The following is a 19,548-nucleotide window of genomic DNA, read 5'->3' as shown; positions in this document are numbered from 1 at the left end:
TTTAGTATGTTGAAGGTTATCTAATTGAGGTGTTTAAAATGATAAAGGGAATCGAGAGGGTAGCTACAAAAGAATCCAGTACAAGCTAACACAATTTTACAATTATAACTAGTCCATTTAGGAGTGTAATCAGGAAGCACTTTTCACATAAAGGGTAGTGGAAATCTGGAATTATCTCCCCAAAAAGCTGTGGATGCTGGGTCAATTGAATTTTTCAAGACTGAGAGCGATAGATTTTGGTTAGGTAAGTTTATCCAGGGATAACAACAACAACAACGTGTATTTATATAGTGCCTTTAACATAATAAAACGTTCCAAGGCGCTTTACAGGAACATTAACAAACAAAATTTGACACTGAGCCACATAAGGAGATAGTAGGGCTGTTGGTGAAAAATAAATTCACTCGAGTCTGTCTTAAAGTAAAAGTATACAGTTTATTAACAGAACGTTCTGGGAGAAGACCAAAGACCCCGCGGTCTAGTGATACACTTCTCGTTCTCTCTTGGTTGGTACAGCTTTTTATTCCATTTTCATCCAATCACATTGTATTACAATAATCACCTGATCACATATGGCTTATTTATTCTTTTCAGTATTAGTCATGCTTGTGTGGTTAAAGGTTACTTTGCCTTTGGTCACAGGTCAAATTCCCATGACCCCTATATTCTGCTGTCTATAAATTTAGCTAGAACAGCACATTTCTTATCGCTTTCTCAGAAAGCCTCTAAAATGTTCTTTGTTACATTAAACACACACATTCTGTCTTGTCCCGCAGCTGCGTCTTATCTTTGTTTTGCAGAACTTCTCTACACACTGTCCTTGTGTAGGACTAGCAAAAGTAGCACTTTTCCAGTCTGTACGGGTTTAGTTCTGCCTTTTTACGTAAGTCAGTTGTTATTGTGAAACTTCTTATCACCACCTGGTTTCTTTTAGCTCTGGCTCATCTGCACATGATCCCCACTCCTTTATCCAATTTTAATTCTGCCGGCACCACATAGTTAAGTGGTTATCTCAGCTGCCTGTCTGCATCTGTAATTCTGAGAGGGTTCATTTTAACCCCTTCAAGGGCAAATGACCAAAAGCTTGGTCAAAGAGCTAGGTTTTAAGGAGCATCTTAAAGGATGAAAGAGAGGTTTAGGGAGGGAATTCCAGAGCTTAGGGCCTCGGCAGCTGAAAGCTCGGCCACCAATGGTGGAATGATTGAAATTGGGGATATGCAAGAGGCCAGAATTGGAAGAGTGCAGATATCTTGGAGGGCTGTAGGGCTGAAGGAAGTTACAGAGATAGGGAGGGGCAAGGCCATGGAGGAATTTGAAAACAAGGGATATGGATCAAAAGCATGTAAATGGAGTTGAGGTACAGATCACCCATGATCTAATTGAATGGCAGAGCAGACTTGAATGGTCTATTCCTGTTCTTGTGTTTCTCCCTGGCCCTCCTCTCCCATTTGCATCCTCCCCATTCCTATCTTGCTTCTTCTCCTCCGTCCACGTTGGTTGCATTATCCGCACCCTGCTTGACCTGAAAATAATTTTGACTTCCCCTGTCTAAGGCCACAGCAGATCGATCACTATTTTATATATTTGGAGGGTTTCCTTAACTGTGTTCTCTCTGAACTGGCAAGATAGAACTTCTTTCCTCATAGCTTATCACCCAACACCTGGAAGAGAGCCTTTGTATTGTTGGCCGGGAGCTGGATTAATTCACCTTTCAGTTTATTTGATTTTTTTTTTACAGGTTCTAGTCAAATCTCTCTGATGAAGTTGCTGCCACCGTCTAAATCAGTTTCTGAGGGCAGCCAGTGTTCAAACAGGCGGTGAAGCCCAGTGTAAACCACCGCGGCCCGGGCCGCAGCCAAATCCTAGCAACCAGTGCGTCATATGTCTTGCCAGTTGTCTCCGTTGCCTAGCGATTGTCGCCATGCTAACCTGGGCTCGCGCGCGGCAGCTGTTGGGAAGAGAACGCATTTTGAACGCAGCATTCGAGCACCAACATCAGCATCCATAGCGGGGCAGGGAGAACGAGGGCAGCGCACGGTGGAGCGAGGTTGCCATGAACAGGTAGGTGACAGCAGGAGCGGAGGCGAGGAACCATATCCGATATTATAGAATGCCTGTAATTCAGCGCCCATCACTGCTCGCGGGCCGAAACCGCCTGTCCTCTTCAGGAGTCTGAATACACAGCAGCAAGAGGTTTCTGTTTAATTACAGAGTGTTAACAAATTATGGGATTTTAAAAAATCCTCCATTGGGAGTACAAAATAGCAAATAATTTGGTTTATAATAATTAGGCATCCATTTTAAGTTAAATTATTAAGGGGTATTTATTATTATTATTTAATTATTTATTAATGGATTCCCCCTTTCATCTTTGACTCTGCTGCTTTAAAAAAATATGGGAAGTAAAGTTAGGCGTGTGACAATTGTCAAAACATTTGAAGGAGTATTGCTGTGTAGTTGCCATATCTAGTTGTATTAATGAGTTATGATTTTACAAAATTTTAATAAGTAACATGTAGTTTGCATTATAACAAACCTTATTGTATACAATTATTTTCTTTTAAGATGACCCTAAGTGGTCATATTCAAATATTAAGTTTAAAAAGTAGGTGTGTAACATTGTTGTTGGCCAGGCCCTATCTCCTCTAATGGATTGTAAGTTGCTCGCAGTTGTAGTTGCCCCAATATTGAGCAGACTAAATGTAGATGGAACTACCACTTTGCTGGACACCTCTCTCCTGTTTGTAGGTATGATTTTGATTTCTCTCTGGCTTGCCACTTCAACATTTCTTCCTGACCAATATCATTCTGAGTCTGAATTTTCTATTTTTAGGCTCCAACCAACTACAAGAACAGTGCCTCATATTCCTTTTTTAACACAATTCAGCCTGTGATTTGAACATTAACCACAATGATTGGTTTTCCTGTCCTTTTTTGTAACTTTTTTTATCATTCCAATTATTTTGCCCTTCAAATGTCTGTACCTAACTTAAGTGATACAACCTTTGCTCAGCATAAATTGTTTAATTTTTCTAAAGCTGCTGTTGGCTGTTGAACCTAGCAGCTGCCTCTGTGAAAGTAGTTAGCATGTTTGAACTGTTGACATCGACATGTTCACTCTACCTTTCTTTGTCAAATTGGAAATGTCCTGTCTTTGTTAGGCCTATAAAAGATGTATCCAAAGCTGGACTGTGCCAGTTCTGATGCTACCCTGTCTTGTTGAGATGATGACTGACTTCAGTCTTTGTTTAATTTCATATCCTCGGTGGCAACCATCTATCTATCTATATATATAAAGCGGCTCTTCTGTCTGTCTGTCCCGATGTCTGTCTGTCTGTCTGTGTTCTAATACGTTTGAAAGTTACAGAGCGTACCGACACGCGCGTCGCCTCAAAAGAAAGCTTGCGATTCCGGACCAGTCATAGGCGTATTTATGTTTCAGCCGCACAAAAATCCCACCCGCGGTATCCGAAAAACGTTCAGCGTTCCGCTCATTAGCATCTCATTAGCGACCGTGTGACGTCGAGGTCGACCAATCGGACGGCGGGTTCCTGGCGCGTGCCGTCCGACAGTTGAGTGTCGAGTGACTCGACGATTGACCAATCCTACGCTTCGGTGACCTGACCGGTCGACCAATCGGTGCGTGTGTGGGCGGGCCTTATCCTTCTGAACCGAGGTGAGTGGCCGCCATCTTGATTTTTCACGATTTTTTCCCCCCACACTTTCTGTGCGTTAGGGAACTAAGGTAAATATTTTAATGATGTGTTAGGGAATTAATGAACAATTTATTTCAGTTTTATATTGTGTTTAGCAACCCCCTCCTCCTCCTCACCCTCGCGCAGGGGGGACTCGGTGCTGGTCTCCAGGCCCGCTGCAGGCAGGCTTGAAGCTCCAAAAATTTCTCTCTCTCTCTCTCTCTCTTCCCTCTCTCTCTCTCTCTCCTTCTCCTCTTCCCTCTCTCTCCTTCTCCTCTTCCCTCTCTGTCTCTCTCTACTTCCCCCTCTCAGGTTTGACGGTGTCGGGGCACGAAGTGAGCCGCTCTAACGGCCGCCAGCCCGCGGGGTTTCCCTGCCTACTCCCCGCGGGCCGCCTCGCGCCGCTGGCACTAACCGCGCATGCGCCGCCCGCCCGCGAGAGCCCGCTCTGGCTTTTTTTTAAACGGCTGTCCCCGAACTCAATCGGCGTCAGCCACGAGGGTCAGGGTGCGCGCGCAGCAGGAGCAGCTGAGACGCAGCAGTCTCTCTGTTCAGCGCTTGGCTCGGGCAGGGGGCGGGTCTCTCAGCCGCGATCTGGAGGGCGGGGCTCCGGAGAGTGGGACGCCGCTGCTCGGGAGGGCGGGGGGCGAGGCTCGGGAGATCGGGGGGGCCACCCTCGGGGGGGCGGGGCTCCGGAGATCCGGGGGGGCGGGGCTCGGGGGGGGGCGGGGCTCGGGGGGGGCAGGGCTCGGGGGGGGGGCCGTGCTCCTGAGAAGGGGGGGCGGGGCTCGGGATATCGGGGGGGGGCGGGGTTCGGGAGATCGGGGGGGCGGGGCTCGTGAGATCGAGGGGGCGGGGCTCGGGTGATTGGGGGGGGCGGGGCTCAGGGACTCTCCCCCTTCCCTCCCTCCCCTCCCCTCCCAATCTCTCTCTCTCACACTCCCAATCTCTCTCTCTCACACTCCCAATCTCTCTCTCTCACACTCCCAATCTCTCTCTCTCACACTCCCGATCTCTCTCTCTCACACTCCCAATCTCTCTCTCTCACTCCCAATCTCTCTCTCTCTCACACTCCCTATCTCTCTCTCTCTCTCTCTCACTCCCAATCTCTCTCTCTCTCTCTCTCTCTCTCACACTCCCAATCTCTCTCTCTCACACTCCCAATCTCTCTCTCTCACACTCCCAATCTTTCTCTCACACTCCCAAACTCTCTCTCTCTCTCACTCCCAATCTCTCTCTCACGCTCCCAATCTCTCTCTCTCACGCTCCCAATCTCTCTCTCTAACACTCCCAGTCTCTCTCTCTCTCACACTCCCAGTCTCTCTCTCTCTCACACTCCCAGTCTCTCTCTCTCTCACACTCCCAGTCTCTCTCTCTCTCTCTCTCTCACTCCCAATCTCTCTCTCTCACACTCCCAATCTCTCTCTCACACTCCCAAACTCTCTCTCACACTCCCAAACTCTCTCTCTCTCACGCTCCCAATCTCTCTCTCTCACACTCCCAGTCTCCCTCTCTCTCACACTCCCAGTCTCTCTCTCACTCCCAATCTCTCTCTCTCACACTCCCAATCTCTCTCTCACACTCCCAATCTCTCTCTCTCTCACACTCCCAATCTCTCTCTCTCACTCCCAATGTCTCTCTCTCTCTCTCTCACTCCCAATCTGTCTCTCTCTCTCACACTCCCAGTCTCTCTCTCTCACACTCCTAATCTCTCTCTCTCTCTCTCTCTCACTCCCAGTCTCTCTCTCTCACACTCCCAATCTCTCTCTCTCTCTCTCTCTCTCTCACACTCCCAGTCTCTCTCTCTCTCACACTCCCAGTCTCTCTCTCTCTCACACTCCCAGTCTCTCTCTCTCACACTCCCAGTCTCTCTCTCTCTCACTCCCAATCTCTCTCTCTCACACTCCCTGTCTCTCTCTCTCTCACACACTCCCAGTCTCTCTCTCACACTCCCAGTCTCTCTCTCTCTCACACTCCCAATCTCTCTCTCTCACACTCCCAATCTCTCTCTCTCACACTTCCAATCTGTCTCTCATACTCCCAATCTCTCTCTCTCTCTCATTCCCAATCTCTCTCTCTCTCACACTCCCAATATCTCTCTCTCTCTCTCTCTCACATTCCCAATCTCTCTCTCTCTCTCTCTCTCACACTCCCAATCTCTCTCTCTCTCACACTCCCAATCTCTCTCTCTCTCACACTCCCAATCTCTCTCTCTCTCACACTCCCAATCTCTCTCTCTCTCACACTCCCAATCTCTTTCTCTCTCACACTCCCAATCTCTCTCTCTCTCACACTCCCAATCTCTCTCTCTCTCTCACTCCCAATCTCGCTCTCTCTCACACTCCCAATCTCGCTCTCTCTCACACTCCCAATCTCGCTCTCTCTCACACTCCCAATCTCGCTCTCTCTCACACTCCCAATCTCGCTCTCTCTCACACTCCCAATCTCGCTCTCTCTCACACTCCCAATCTCGCTCTCTCTCACACTCCCAATCTCGCTCTCTCTCACACTCCCAATCTCGCTCTCTCTCTTCCCCCCTGCTCGCGCTCTCTCTCTTTCCCCCCGCTCGCGCTCTCTCTCTTTCCCCCCGCTCGCGCTCTCTCTTCCCCCCCGCTCGCGCTCTCTCTCTTCCCCCCCCGCTCGCGCTCTCTCTCTCTTCCCCCCCCCGCTCGCGCTCTCTCTCTTCCCCCCCGCTCGCGCTCTCTCTCTTCCCCCCCGCTCGCGCTCTCTCTCTTCCCCCCCGCTCGCGCTCTCTCTCTTTCCCCCCCCGCTCGCGCTCTCTCTCTTCCCCCCCCGCTCGCGCTCTCTCTCTTCCCCCCCCGCTCGCGCTCTCTCTCTTCCCCCCCGCTCGCGCTCTCTCTCTTCCCCCCCGCTCGCGCTCTCTCTCTTCCCCCCCCGCTCGCGCTCTCTCTCTTCCCCCCCGCTCGCGCTCTCTCTCTTCCCCCCCGCTCGCGCTCTCTCTCTTTCCCCCCCGCTCGCGCTCTCTCTCTTCCCCCCCCGCTCGCGCTCTCTCTCTTCCCCCCCCGCTCGCGCTCTCTCTCTTCCCCCCCCGCTCGCGCTCTCTCTCTTCCCCCCCCCGCTCGCGCTCTCTCTCTTCCCCCCCCGCTCGCGCTCTCTCTCTTTCCCCCCGCTCGCGCTCTCTCTCTTTCCCCCCGCTCGCGCTCTCTCTCTTTCCCCCCGCTCGCGCTCTCTCTCTTTCCCCCCGCTCGCGCTCTCTCTCTTTCCCCCCGCTCGCGCTCTCTCTCTTTCCCCCCGCTCGCGCTCTCTCTCTTCCCCCCCGCTCGCGCTCTCTCTCTTTCCCCCCCCGCTCGCTCTCTCTCTTCCCCCCCGCTCGCTCTCCCTCTTCCCCCCCCCCCGTCGCGCTCTCTCTCTTCCCCCCCGTCGCGCTCTCTCTCTTTCCCCCCCCCGTCGCGCGCTCTCTCTCTTTTCCCCCCCCCCCGCCGCGCTCCCGATCTCTCTCTCGCTCCTTCCCTCTCTCTCTCTCTCCTTCCCTCTCTCTCTTCCCCCCAGTCGCTCCCTCTCTCTCTTCCAACAACAACATGCCCTCAAAAAGCCTCGGCAACGCCGGGCTCCCCCCAGCTAGTCTATATATATAAAGCGGCTCTTCTGTCTGTCCCGATGTCTGTCCGTTCTCTATACGTTTGGAAGTTACAGAGCGTACCGACGCGCGCGTCGCCTCAAAAGAAAGCTTGCGATTCCGGACCGGTCATAGGGGTATTTACGTTTCGGCCGGACAAAAACTGCGCCCGCGGTATCCGAAAAACATTCAGCCTTCCGCTCATTAGCATCTCATTAGCGACCGTGTGACGTCGAGGTCGACCAATCGGACGGCGGGTTCCTTCCTACAGTTGAGTGTCGAGTGGCTCGACGATTGACCAATCCTACGCTTCGGTGACCTGACCGGTCGACCAATCGGTGTGTGTGTGGGCGGGCCTTATCCTTCTGAACTGAGGTGAGTGGCCGCCATCTTGATTTTTCACAATTTTTTCCCCACACTTTCAGTGTGTTAGGGAAGTAAGGTAAATATTTTAATGATGTGTTAGGGAATTAAATAACAATTTAATAGCGGGGGAGGAGAGCCTCGGGAAATCGCGGGGTGGGGGGGGAGAGCCTTGGGAAATCGCGGGGGGGGGGTGGAGAGCCTCGGGAAATCGGGGGGGGGAGAGCCTCGGGAAATCGCGGGGGGGGGGGAGAGCCTCGGGAAATCGCGGGGGGGGGGGGATAGCCTCGGGAAATCGCGGGGGGGGGGGGATAGCCTCGGGAAATCGCGGGGGGGGGTGGAGAGCCTCGGGAAATCGGGGGGGGGGAGAGCCTCGGGAAATCGCGGGGGGGGGGAGAGCCTCGGGAAATCGCGGGGGGGGGGGGGATAGCCTCGGGAAATCGCGGGGGGGGTGGGGGGGAGAGCCTCGGGAAATCGCGGGGGGGGGGATAGCCTCGGGAAATCGCGGGGGGGGTGGGGGGGGGAGAGCCTCGGGAAATCGCGCGGAGGGGGGGAGAGCCTCGGGAAATCGCCCGGGGGGGGGGGGGGAGAGCCTCGGGAAATCACCGGCGCGGGGGGGGGGGCGGAGAGCCTCGGGAAATCGCGGGGGGGGCGAGCCTCGGGAAATCGCGGGGGGCTCGCGCCGGCCGCACTGACCGCGCATGCGCCGGCCGCCCGCCCACAGCGGCCGTCCATCAGCCGCGCGATACGCGGGGGACCTCAGCTCCGGACCTCAGGCGCTAGGCAGGGGGAGGGGCCGGAGAGAGGGACAGAGGGGAGTGGGGGTGGGCCAGGGGAGGGGAGGGAGGGATAGGACAGGGAGAGGACATGACAGGGAGAGGGGGGACACACAGGGGCAGGGAGACCAAGCGCCCCAAAATTGCCCTCGCAACGCGGGGCTCCCCAGCTATTGTTAATAAAGTACTCGGCACTTATTGAAATATTCCGTCAGCCTTGCCTTTGAGTCAGAAGGTTGTGAATTCAAGTCCCACCCCAGAGTGTTGAGCAGGTAATTTAAGCTGACACATCAGTGCAGTATGGAGGGAATCCTGTACTGTCAGAGTTGCCGTCTTTTGGATGAGACATTAAACCGTCTGCCATCGCAGGTGGTTGTAAAAGATCCCATGGCACTATTTGAAGAAGAGCAGGGGAGTTCTCCCAGTATTCTGGCCAATATTTTTCCCTCAACCAACATCACTAAAACAGATTATCTGGCCGTTGATTTCATTGGGGTTAGTGGGATCTTGCTGTGTGCAAATTTCCTGTTGTGTTTACCCACATTATGTCAATGATAGCACTTCAAAAGTACTTAATTGGCTGTAAAGCACTTTGCAAGGTCCTGAGATTATGAAAGATGCTGTATGGATGAACTTATGCTGTAAGTTCCTTTTACTTTATTGTGTCACTTTACTGGGTGATAAAATAGACCTGTGCTTCAATAAATGCATTTTTTTCTGCCATATGCCCTCTAAGATTGGTGAATATAGATGTAGAACTGTGGTAATGTTACAATAGATTAGTTACTAGGACCAGATGAGGGAAGTAAAGGTACAAATTGTGGAGGAACTAGCCATAATCTTCCAATCCTCCATTAGATACGGGGTGGTGCCAGAGGACTGGAGAATTGCAAATGTTATACCCTTGTTCAAAAAAGGGTGTAAGGATAAACCCAGCAACTACAGGCCAGTCAGCTTAACCTCAGTAGTGGGGAAGCTTTTAGAAACGATAATCCAGGACAAAATTAACAGTCACTTTGACAAGTGTGGATTAATTAAGGAAAGCCAGCACAGATTTGTTAAACGTACATCGTGTTTAACTAACTTGATTGAGTTTTTTGATGAGGTAACAGGGAGGGTTGATGAGGGCAATGCAGTTGACATGGTGTACATGGTCTTCCAAAAGGCAGTTGATAAAGTGCCACATAATAGGCTTGCCAGCAAAGTTGAAGCCCATGGAATAAAAGGGACAGTGGCAGCAGGGGTACAAAATTGAATAGGTGACAGGAAACAGAGAGTAGTAGTGAGCGGTTGTTTATCAGACTAGAGGAAGGTACACAGTGGTGTTCCCCAGGGGTCGGTATTAGGACCACTGCTTTTCTTGATATATATTAATGACTTGGACTTGGCACAATTTCAAAATTTGCAGATGACACAAAACTTGGAAGTATAGTGAACAGTGAGGAGGATAGGGATAGACTTCAAGAGGACATGGACAGACTGGTGGAATGGTCGGACACGTGGCAGATGAAATTTAAAGCAGAAAAGTGTAAAATGATACATTTTGGTAGGAAGAACAAGGAGATGCAATTCTAAAGGGGGTGCATGAACAGAGATGGGGGTATATGTGCACAAATTGTTGAAGGTGGCAGGGCAGGTTGAGAAAGCATTTGAAAAAACATGTGATCCTAGGCTTCATAAATAGAGGCACAGAGTACAAAAGCAAGGAAGTTATGATGAACCTTTATAAAACACTGTTTTGTCCTCAGCTGGAGCATTGTGTCCAATTCTGGGCACTGCACTTTAGGAAGGATGTGAAGGCCTAATAGAGGGTGCAGAAAAGATTTACGAGAATGGTTCTAGGGATGAGAGACTTCAGTTACGTGGATAGACTGGAGAAGCTGGGGTTGTTCTCCTTCGAGCAGAGAAGGTTGAGAGGAGATTTGATAGAGGTGTTCAAAATCATGAGGGGTTTAAACAGAGTAGAGAGAGAGAAACTGTTCCCATTGGTGGAAGGGTCGAGAACCAGAGGACACAGATTTAAGGTGATTGGCAGAAGAACAAAAGGTGACATGAGGAAAAACTTTTTTACACAGCGAGTGGTTAAGATCTGGAATGCACTGCCTGAAAGGGTGGTGGAGGCAGACTCGATCATGGCTTTCAAACGGGAATTGGATAAGTACCTGAAGGAAAGAAATTTGCAGTGTTACAAGGAAAGGGCGGGGAGTGGGACTAGCTGAGGTGCTCTTGCAGAGAGCCGGCACAGGTACAACGGGCTGAATGACCTCCTTCTGTGCTGTAACCATTCTATGATTCAGTATATATGGTTCTATAATGCACATTTTTGTATGGGATAAGTAGAAATCAGTTACTGTTAAGTAGAAATTTTCTAGCCTCACATTGTCAAACAGTACATACTAATTGCTAGTCATTCAGACCATGTGGATATTGACTTACAAGGAGCATCAGTTCAAGTAGTCATTTGATCTCCATACATTCTATGTTATTTTACGAATACAACGGATAGAGGGAACATAGTCAAAAAAGATGAGTTCCTATTAAGGAACTTTACTGTATCTTTTAAGATATTTTGGCATCCCTTGTTAACTGAGCCAAGTTCTCTGCTAGTGTATGAGTAAACACATTTTATTAATTCTACATTTTATAGCACTTACACTTTGTTATAAGCTTTTAGTTCCAATTATTTTTAAATTAGGGATGTGGGCGTTGCTGGCAAGGTCAGCATTTATTGCCCATCCCTAGTTGCCCTTGAGAAGGTGGTGGTGAGCTGCTGCCTTGAACCACTGCAGTCCGTGTGGTGGAGGTACTCCCACAGTGCTGTTAGGGAGGGACTTCCAGGATTTTGACCCAGCGACGATGAAGAAAAGTTGATATACTTCCAAGTCAGGATGGTTTGTGACTTCGAGGGAAACTTGGAGGTGATGGTGTTCCATGCGCCTGCTGCCCTTGTCCTTCTAGGTGGTAGAGGTTGCAGGTATGGGAGGTGCTGCCAAAAAAGCCTTGGCGAGTTGCTGCAGTGCATCTTGTAGATGGTACACACTGCAGCCACGGTATGCCGGTGGTGGAGGGAGTGAATGTTTAAGGTGGTGGATGGGGTGTCAATCAAGCGGTCTGCTTTGTCCTGGATGGTGTCGAGTTTCTTGAGTGATGTTGGAGCTGCACTCATCCAGGCAAGTGGAGAGTATTCCATCACACTCCTTACTTGTGCCTTGTAGATGGTGGAAAGGCTTTGGAGAGTCAGGAGGTGAGACACTCGCCGCAGAATACCTAGCCTCTGACCTGCTCTTGTTGCCACAGTATTTATGTTGCTGGTCCAGTTAAGTTTCTGGTCAATGGTGACCCCCAGGATGTTAATGGTGGGGGATTCGGCAATGGTAATGCTGTTGAATGTCAAGGGGCAATGGTTAGACTCTCGCTTGTTGGAGATAGTCATTGCCTGGCACTTCTGTGGCGCGAATGCTTTATGCCACTTATCAGCCCATGCCTGAACAACATCCAGGTCTTGTTGCATGCGGACATGGACTGCTTCATTATCTGAGGAGTTGTGAATGGCGCTGAACACTGTGCAGTCATCAGTGAACATCCCCACTTCTGACCTTATGTTGGAGGGAAGGTCATTGATGAAGCAGCTGAAGATGGTTGGGCCTAGGACACTGCCCTGAGGAACTCCTGCAGCGATGTCCTGGGGCTGAGATGATTGACCTTCAACCACCACAACCTTTGTGCAGTAAAGGCAAGTATCCTGTATGCCTTCTTAACCACCTTATCTACCTGTCCTGCTACCTTCAGGGATCTGTGGACATGCACTTCAAGGTCCCTCTGATGTTCTGCACTTCTCAGTGTCCTACTGTTTATAGTGCATTCTCTTGCCTTGTTAGCCTTCCCCAAATGCATTACCTCACACTTCTCCAGATTGAATTCCATTTGCCACTGTTCTGACCAGTCCATTGATATCTTCCTGCAGTCCGCAGCTTTCTTCTTCTTCATTGTCAACCACGTGGCCAATTTTTGTATCATCTGCAAACTTCTTAATCATACTTCCTACATTCAAGTCCAAATCATTGATATATACACAAATCATTGATATATACATCCCCACTTCTGACCTTATGATGGAGGGAAGGTCATTGATGAAGCAGCTGAAGATGGTTGGGCCTAGGACACTGCCCATAGCAACTCCTGCAGCGATGTCCTGGGGCTGTGATGATTGACCTCCAACCACCACAACCATCTTCCTTTGTGCTAGGTATGACTGAGTGGTCCTGGCGGATCCCAAACTGGGCATCAGTGAGCAGGTTATTGGTGAGTAAGTGCTGCTTGATAGCACTGTTGACGACACCTTCCATCACTTTGCTGATGATTGAGAGTAGACTGATGGGGTGGTAATTGGCCGGATTGGATTTGTCCTGCTTTTTCTGGACAGGACATACCTGGGCAGTTTTCCACATTGTTGGATAGATCCCTTCTTCTTAGGCAGTCCCTCGGAACTGAGGATGACTTGCTTCCACATTAAAAATGAGTTTGCAGGTGACTGATGAGACCAATGTGGGACCTACAGTCTCTGTCACAGGTGGGGCAGATGGTGGTTGAAGGGGCGGTTGGGTGGGGTGCTTGGGTTGACGTGCACTCCTTGCGCTGCCTGCGCTTGGCTTCCGCTTGCTCCCGTCGAAGAGACTCGAGGTGTTCGGCGCCTTCCCGAATGCTTCTCCACTTTGTGCGGTCTTGGGCCAGGGATTACCACTTTTTCAAGGAGGCTTTAAGGGTGTCCTTGAAGTGTTTCCTCTGCCCACCTGGGGCTCTCTTGCCGTGCCGGAGCTCCGAATAGAGTGCTTGTTTTGGGAGTCTCGTATCGGGCATGCGGACAATGTGACCCGTCCATCGGAGCTGATTGAGCGTGGTCAGAGCTTCGATGCTGGGGATGTTGGCCTGAGCAAGAACACTGACGTTGGTGCGCCTATCCTGCCAATAGATTTGCAGGATCTTGTGGAGGCAATGTTGGTGGTACCTCTCCAGTGCTTTGAGGTGCCTACTGTACATGGTCCATGTCTCTGAGGCATACAGCAGGGCAGGTATCACTGCTGCCCTGTAGACCATGAGTTTAGTGCCGGGTTTGAGGTCCTGGTCTTCAAACACTCTCTTCCTCAGGCGACCGAAGGCTGCACTGGCACACTGAAGGCGGTGTTGGACTTCGTCGTTGACGTCTGCCCTTGTTGACAGTAGGCTCCCAAGGTATGGAAAGTGGTCCACATTGTCCAAGGCCTTGTTGTGGATTTTGATAATCGGGGGGCAGCACTGTGTGGCGGGGGCAAGTTGGTAGAGGACCTTTGTCTTACGGATGTTTAGTGTAAGGCCCATGCTCTCGTATGCTTCGGTGAAGGTATTTACGATGGTTTGGAGTTCGACCTCCGAGTGAGCACAGACGCAAGCATCGTCTGCACACTGTAGTTCGACGACAGAGGATGGGATGACCTTGGATCTGGACTGGAGGCGACGGAGGTTGAACAGTTTCCCGTTTGTTCTGTAAATTAGCTCCACTCCAGTGGGGAGCTTACTGAGGGTGAGATGGAGCATTGCAGCAAGGAAGATTGAGAAGAGCGTTGGTGCGATGACACAGCCTTGCTTGACCCCGGTTCGTACGTGAATTGGGTCTGTGGTGGAACCATTGGTCAGGATCACGGCTTGCATGTCGTCGTGAAGCAGGCGGAGGATAGTGACAAACTTTTGAGGGCAGCCGAATTTGAGGAGGACACTCCATAATCCCTCACGGTTGACAGTGTCGAAGGCCTTTGTGAGATCAAAGAAGGCCATGTACAGCGGTTGGTGCTGTTCCCTGCATTTCTCTTGTAATTGACGTGCGGTGAAGATCATGTCCATTGTGCCCCTTAGTGGGCGGAATCCGCATTGCGATTCTGGGAGGAGCTCTTCGGCCACTGGGAGAAGGCGATTGAGGAGGATTCTTGCGATGACTTTTCCTGTGGCAGATAGCAGGGAAACTCCTCTGTAATTACCACAATCGGACTTGTCACCTTTCTTGAAGATGGTCACAATTACGGCGTCTCTGAGATCCCCTGGCATGCTCTCCTCCGTCCAGGTAAGAGAAATTAGTTCATGAATTCGCGCCAGTAGTGCTTCTGCGCCATGCTTTAGTGCCTCGGTGCGGATTCCATCTGCTCCTGAGGCCTTGTTGTTCTTCAGTTGTCGGATGGCCTTTTCAACCTCCTGCCAGGCTGGGGTTGTGCTGAGATGGTGGCGGGTAGCATGCTGTGGGATGGAGTTGAGGACACTCGTGTCGAAGACAGAGTCGTGGTTAAGGAGATCTTCGAAGTGCTCCTTCCAGCGGGCACTGACTGCTTCCCTGTCCTTGATGAGTACCTCTCCATTCTTGGCCCGCAGTGGGGAAGGGCCTTGGGTGCTTGGACCGTAGATGGTCTTGACTGCGCTAAAGAATCCACGCACGTCGTGGTTGTCAGCTAGCTGCTGGATCTCCTGCGCTTTCTCCACCCACCATCTGTTCTTTAGGTCGCGAGTTTTTTGTTGGACCTTGGCCTTCAGGCTTCTGTAGAGTTGCTCTCGAGTTCTGTTGTTTCCAGATCAGAAATGCCTTGCGCCTGCGGCTTATTAGCTCCTGGATCTCCTGGTCATTCTCGTCGAACCAGTCTTGGTGTTTCCTGGTTGAGTGACCGAGCGTCTCTTCACAGGTGCTGATTATGGAGGCCTTGAGTGCAGACCAGACGCTGTGGGCACTCTGTGTCTCTGCATCACTGGGAGTTGACGGGTCGTTTGTGAGGCGCAGGCTGAATAGGGCTTTCTTAGCGGGGTCTTTGAGTGCTCCAGCGTTAATTTTCCTGCGGCATTGTTTCTGTTGCCACTGCTGTTTTGCGGCTGCATTGATGGAGATGACAGAGCAGATTAGACGGTGGTCTATCCAGCAGTCGTCAGCTCCTGTCATGGCGCGGGTGATGCGGACGTCCTTGGGGTCCCTCACTGGGATGATGACGTAGTCCAGCAGATGCCAGTGCTTGGAACGAGGGTGCTGCCATGAAGCCTTGTACTTGTCTCTCTGACGGAATAAGGTGTTGGTTATGACGAGGCCATGTTCTAAGCATTTCGACATAGATGTCAGTGTTATAGCTGTATTGGAACAGCTTGGCTAGAGGCGTGGCTAGTTCTGGAGCACAAGTCTTGAGCATGACAGCCAGGATGTTGTTGGGGCTCACGGCCTTTGCTGTATCCAGTGGGCTCAACTGTTTCTTCATCACGTGGAGTGAATTGAATTGGCTGAAAACTAGCTTCTGTGGTGGTGGGGACCCCAAGAGGAACCCGATTTGGATCATCCACTCTGCACTTCTGGCTGAAGATGGTTGCAAATGCTTCAGCTTTTTCTTTTGCATTCACATGCTGGGCTCCGCCAGCATTGAGGATGGGGATATTCATGGAGCTTCCTCCTCCCATTAGTTGTTTAATGGTCCACCACCATTCACAACTGGATGTGCCAGGACTGCAGAGCTTTGATCTGATCTGTTGATTGTGGGATCACTTAGCTCTGTCTATAGCATGCTGCTTCCGCTTTTTAGCATGCATGTAATCCTGTGTTGCAGCTTCTCTAGGTTGGCACTGCATTTTTAGGTACGCCTGGTGCTGCTGCTGGCATGCTCTTTTATACTCGTTATTGAACCAGGGTTGGTCCCCTGGCTTGATGGTAATGGTAAAGTAAGGGATATGCCGGGCCATGAGGTTACAGATTGTGGTGGAATACAATTTTGTTGCTGCTGATGGCCCACAGCGCCTCATGGATGCCCAGTTTTGAGCTGCCAGATCTGTTCTGAATCTACCCCATTTAGCACGGTGGTAGTGCCACACAACACGATGGAGGGTGTCCTCAGTGTGAAGACGGGACTTCGTCTCCGCAATGACTGTGCGGTGATCACTGCCACCAGTACTGTCATGGACAGATGCATCTGCGACCGGTAGATTGGTGAGGACAAGGTCAAGTAGGTTTTTCCCTTGTGTTGGTTCTCTCACCACCTGCCGCAGGCCCAGTCTGGCAGCTATGTCCTTCAGGACTCGGCCAGCTCGGTCAGTAGTGGTGCTACCGAGCCACTCTTGGTGGACATTGAAGTCCCCCACCCAGAATACATTCTGTGCCCTTGCTACCCTGAGTGCTTCTTCCAAGTGGTGTTCAACATGGAGGAGTACTGATTCATCAGCTGAGGGAGGGCGGTAGGTGGTAATCAGCAGGAGGTTTCCTTGCCCATGCTTGACCTGAAGCCATGAGACTTCATGGGGTCTGGAGTCAATGTTGAGGACTCCCAGGGCCACTACTTCCCAACTGGATACCACTGTGCCACCACCCCTGGTGGGTTTGTCCTGCCGGTGGGACAGGACATACCCGGGGATGGTGATGGAGGAGTTTGGGACATTGGCTGAAAGGTATGATTCTGTGAGTATGACTGCCAGGCTGTTGCTTGACTAGTCTGTGGGACAGCTCTCCCAATTTTGGCATGAGTCTCCAGATGTTGATGAGCACTTTGCAGGGCCAACTGGGCTGGGTGTGCCGTAGCTGGTGCCGAGGTCGATGCCGGGTGGTTCGTCCGGTTTTATTATTGTTTTGCAGAACTGAGTGACTTGCTAGGACATTTCAGAGGGCAGTTAAGAGTCAACCACATTGCTGTGGGTCTGGAGTCACTTATAGGCCAGACCAGGTAAGGACGGCAGATTTCCTTCCCTAAAGGACATTAGTGAACCAGATGGGTTTTTACGACAATCCGATAGTATCATGGTCACCATTACTGATACTAGCTTTTTATTCCAGATTTATTTAATTAACTGAATTTAAATTCCCAAGCTGCCGTGATGGGATTTGAACTCGCATCTCCGGATCATTAGTCCAGGCCTCTGGATTACTAGTCTAGTAGTAACATAATCACTATGCTACCGTTCCCGTCGAATCACAGAGTACTGGCAATGTAGAGTTCAGCGTCGTATATTTGTGTAAAGGCAGTAAGTTTCTTGCCTCTGAAACTATAGCCACAAAAGGAACTCTATAACAGTGTTCATATATGTTAAAGTCATTTGAATGATTCATTATTTATTAAGAGCACAAGTATAGGCATGCAACATAATACAGTATTGTGTTTACTGTGCTGATAGCAACCTCAGTGAACTCTTTTAGTTACTTCAGCATTGTGCTGAACTTTTGGTTTTCAAAGGTAGCATCTTGTGTACACTCTTAAATCTTTTCTTATCTGAATTCTCATTGTGGAATTTCTAGTTCAATGTTTGTCACTTACACCCAGTGAGCCACTTGAAACACAGTTGCTGCCAGATACATATACAAGCAAGGTAAATTAGCACTTAGACAGGGTAGTGAATTTTCCATGATGAATTTCAAGTAACTAATGCTTGAACAGGAACATAAAAATGCTATATATCATTGCTGTTGGATGTGGATGTGTTAGAGTCATAACAGCACAGAAAGAGGCAATTCGGCCCATCGAGTCCGTGCTGGTCCTCTGTGGAGCAATCCAGTCAGTCCCATTCCCCCGCACTATCCCCGTAGCCCTGCAAGTTTATTTCCCTCAAGTGCCTATCCAGTCTTCCCTTGAAAACATTGAGTGTCTCCGCTTCCACCACTTCCGTCGGCAGCGAGTTCCAGGTCCTCACCACTCGCTGCGTAAATTTTTTTTCCCCTCACGTCCCCCCTGTATCTCTCTTGCTCAAAACCTTAAATCTGTGTCCCCTAGTCCTTGTAGCATCAACTAGTGGGAACAGCCTTTCCCCGTCTAGCCTATCCAAACCCGTCATAATCTTGTACACCTCCATCAAATCACCCCTCAAACCTCCTTTGCTCTAATGAAAACAAATCCAGCTTCTTCAACCTGTCCTTGTAGCTAAGATCCCCCATTCCCGGAACCATTCTGGTAAATCTCCTCTGCACCCTCTCAAGTGCCTTCACATCCTTCTAAAGTGTGGTGACCAGAACTGGACGCAATACTCCAGTTGTGGCCTAACCAGCGCTTTATAAAGGTTCAGCATAACTTCTCTACTTTTGTACTCCAATACCTCTATTTATGAAGCCCAAGATCCCATATGCTTTGCTAACCACTCTCTCAATATGTCCCGCCACCTTCAGGGACCTATGCACATTAACTCCCAGGTCCCGCTGTCCCTGCACACTCTTTAAAACTGTGCCATTAGGTGTATATTGCCTCTCCCTGTTCCTTCTGCCAAAATGCATCACCTCACACTTCTCTCTTAAATTCCATCTGCCACTTGTCTGCCCATTCTGCTAGCCTTTCTATGCCCTGTTGCAGTGATTGGTATCATCCTCACTGTTTGCCACACCCCCAAGTTTGGTGTCATCGGCAAATTTAGAAATTCTACTCTGTATTCCAATATCCAGGTCATGGGGTTCCTCAGTGCTCTTGTTCTAAGGAAGGGAAAGTTACCCAGGGTTCCCCTCTTGGTTGTTGTCCAGTCATCCTGTCTGTAAAGTGTACGCATGCACATGTCAGTTAAGAATAGAATCAGGCTCGGCTATGATGCCCCCTGGGTTTCTCATTCTGACCTTTCTCACAGTCTGGGCCTACACATGAAGAATGGTTGCTTGAGTGAGGCCTAGTGGAACTGTACTTTTATAATAGCCATGGCCTACAGAAGAGATGAAGAGGGGATAATTGTTTGGGCGGGGTGAGCGGGGAAGAAAATATGGGTGGGGGGGGGGGAGGGAAGAAAATATCGCATGTAATTCACATTTGGATCACATTTTTCTCCTCTACGTTAACAATTAGTGCTTATTGTAAAGTCTGTGGGCTGTTCAGTTAATTAATACACAGACTCCAAGAGTAACTTAAAACAGGACTTTACTATTCGAAGGTCAGGGCGAATCTGCCCAATAAATCCTGACACAGCACTTATATACCGGTGTGGTCACCGTCGGTATTACAGTATACAGAAGCCAACAAAGTAGTGCAACACCTAAAGTAGTTCTCTTAAAGGTGGACGGTTACATACAATAGTTCTCTTAAAGGTAGACGGGTACATACACTACAATCCTCCCTTTTTAGCTTACAACATACTGATTCCCCATTAAACATACATTATAACATATATACAACTTTATGCAAGACAGTTCACA

General features: G+C 50.0%; 1 protein-coding gene across 4 annotated transcripts in view; it reads left to right on the top strand.

Annotated features, from left to right (window-relative positions):
• Positions 1–1,974: 1,974 nt before the first annotated feature.
• Positions 1,975–19,548, top strand: part of ccdc181 (coiled-coil domain containing 181) — a 62,680-nt gene continuing 45,106 nt past the window's right edge. For 2 of the 4 annotated variants that reach the window (XM_086006736.1, XM_086006732.1), the window contains exon 1: positions 1,975–2,061. The gene's annotated coding sequence lies outside the window, so the exon portion shown is untranslated. Of the gene's footprint in view, positions 2,062–2,087; positions 2,194–19,548 lie in introns of those variants that run through there. The other 2 variants (XM_086006734.1, XM_086006735.1) reach the window with 2 other exon arrangements.

This window comes from Somniosus microcephalus, chromosome 14 (genome assembly GCF_052327205.1).
Source record: "Somniosus microcephalus isolate GS21.2 chromosome 14, FLI_Smic_1.0, whole genome shotgun sequence".
Classification (NCBI taxonomy): Eukaryota; Metazoa; Chordata; class Chondrichthyes; order Squaliformes; family Somniosidae; genus Somniosus; species Somniosus microcephalus.
The sequence above is the reverse complement of the archived record's forward strand: the minus strand, read 5'-3'. Positions and strand labels throughout refer to the sequence as shown.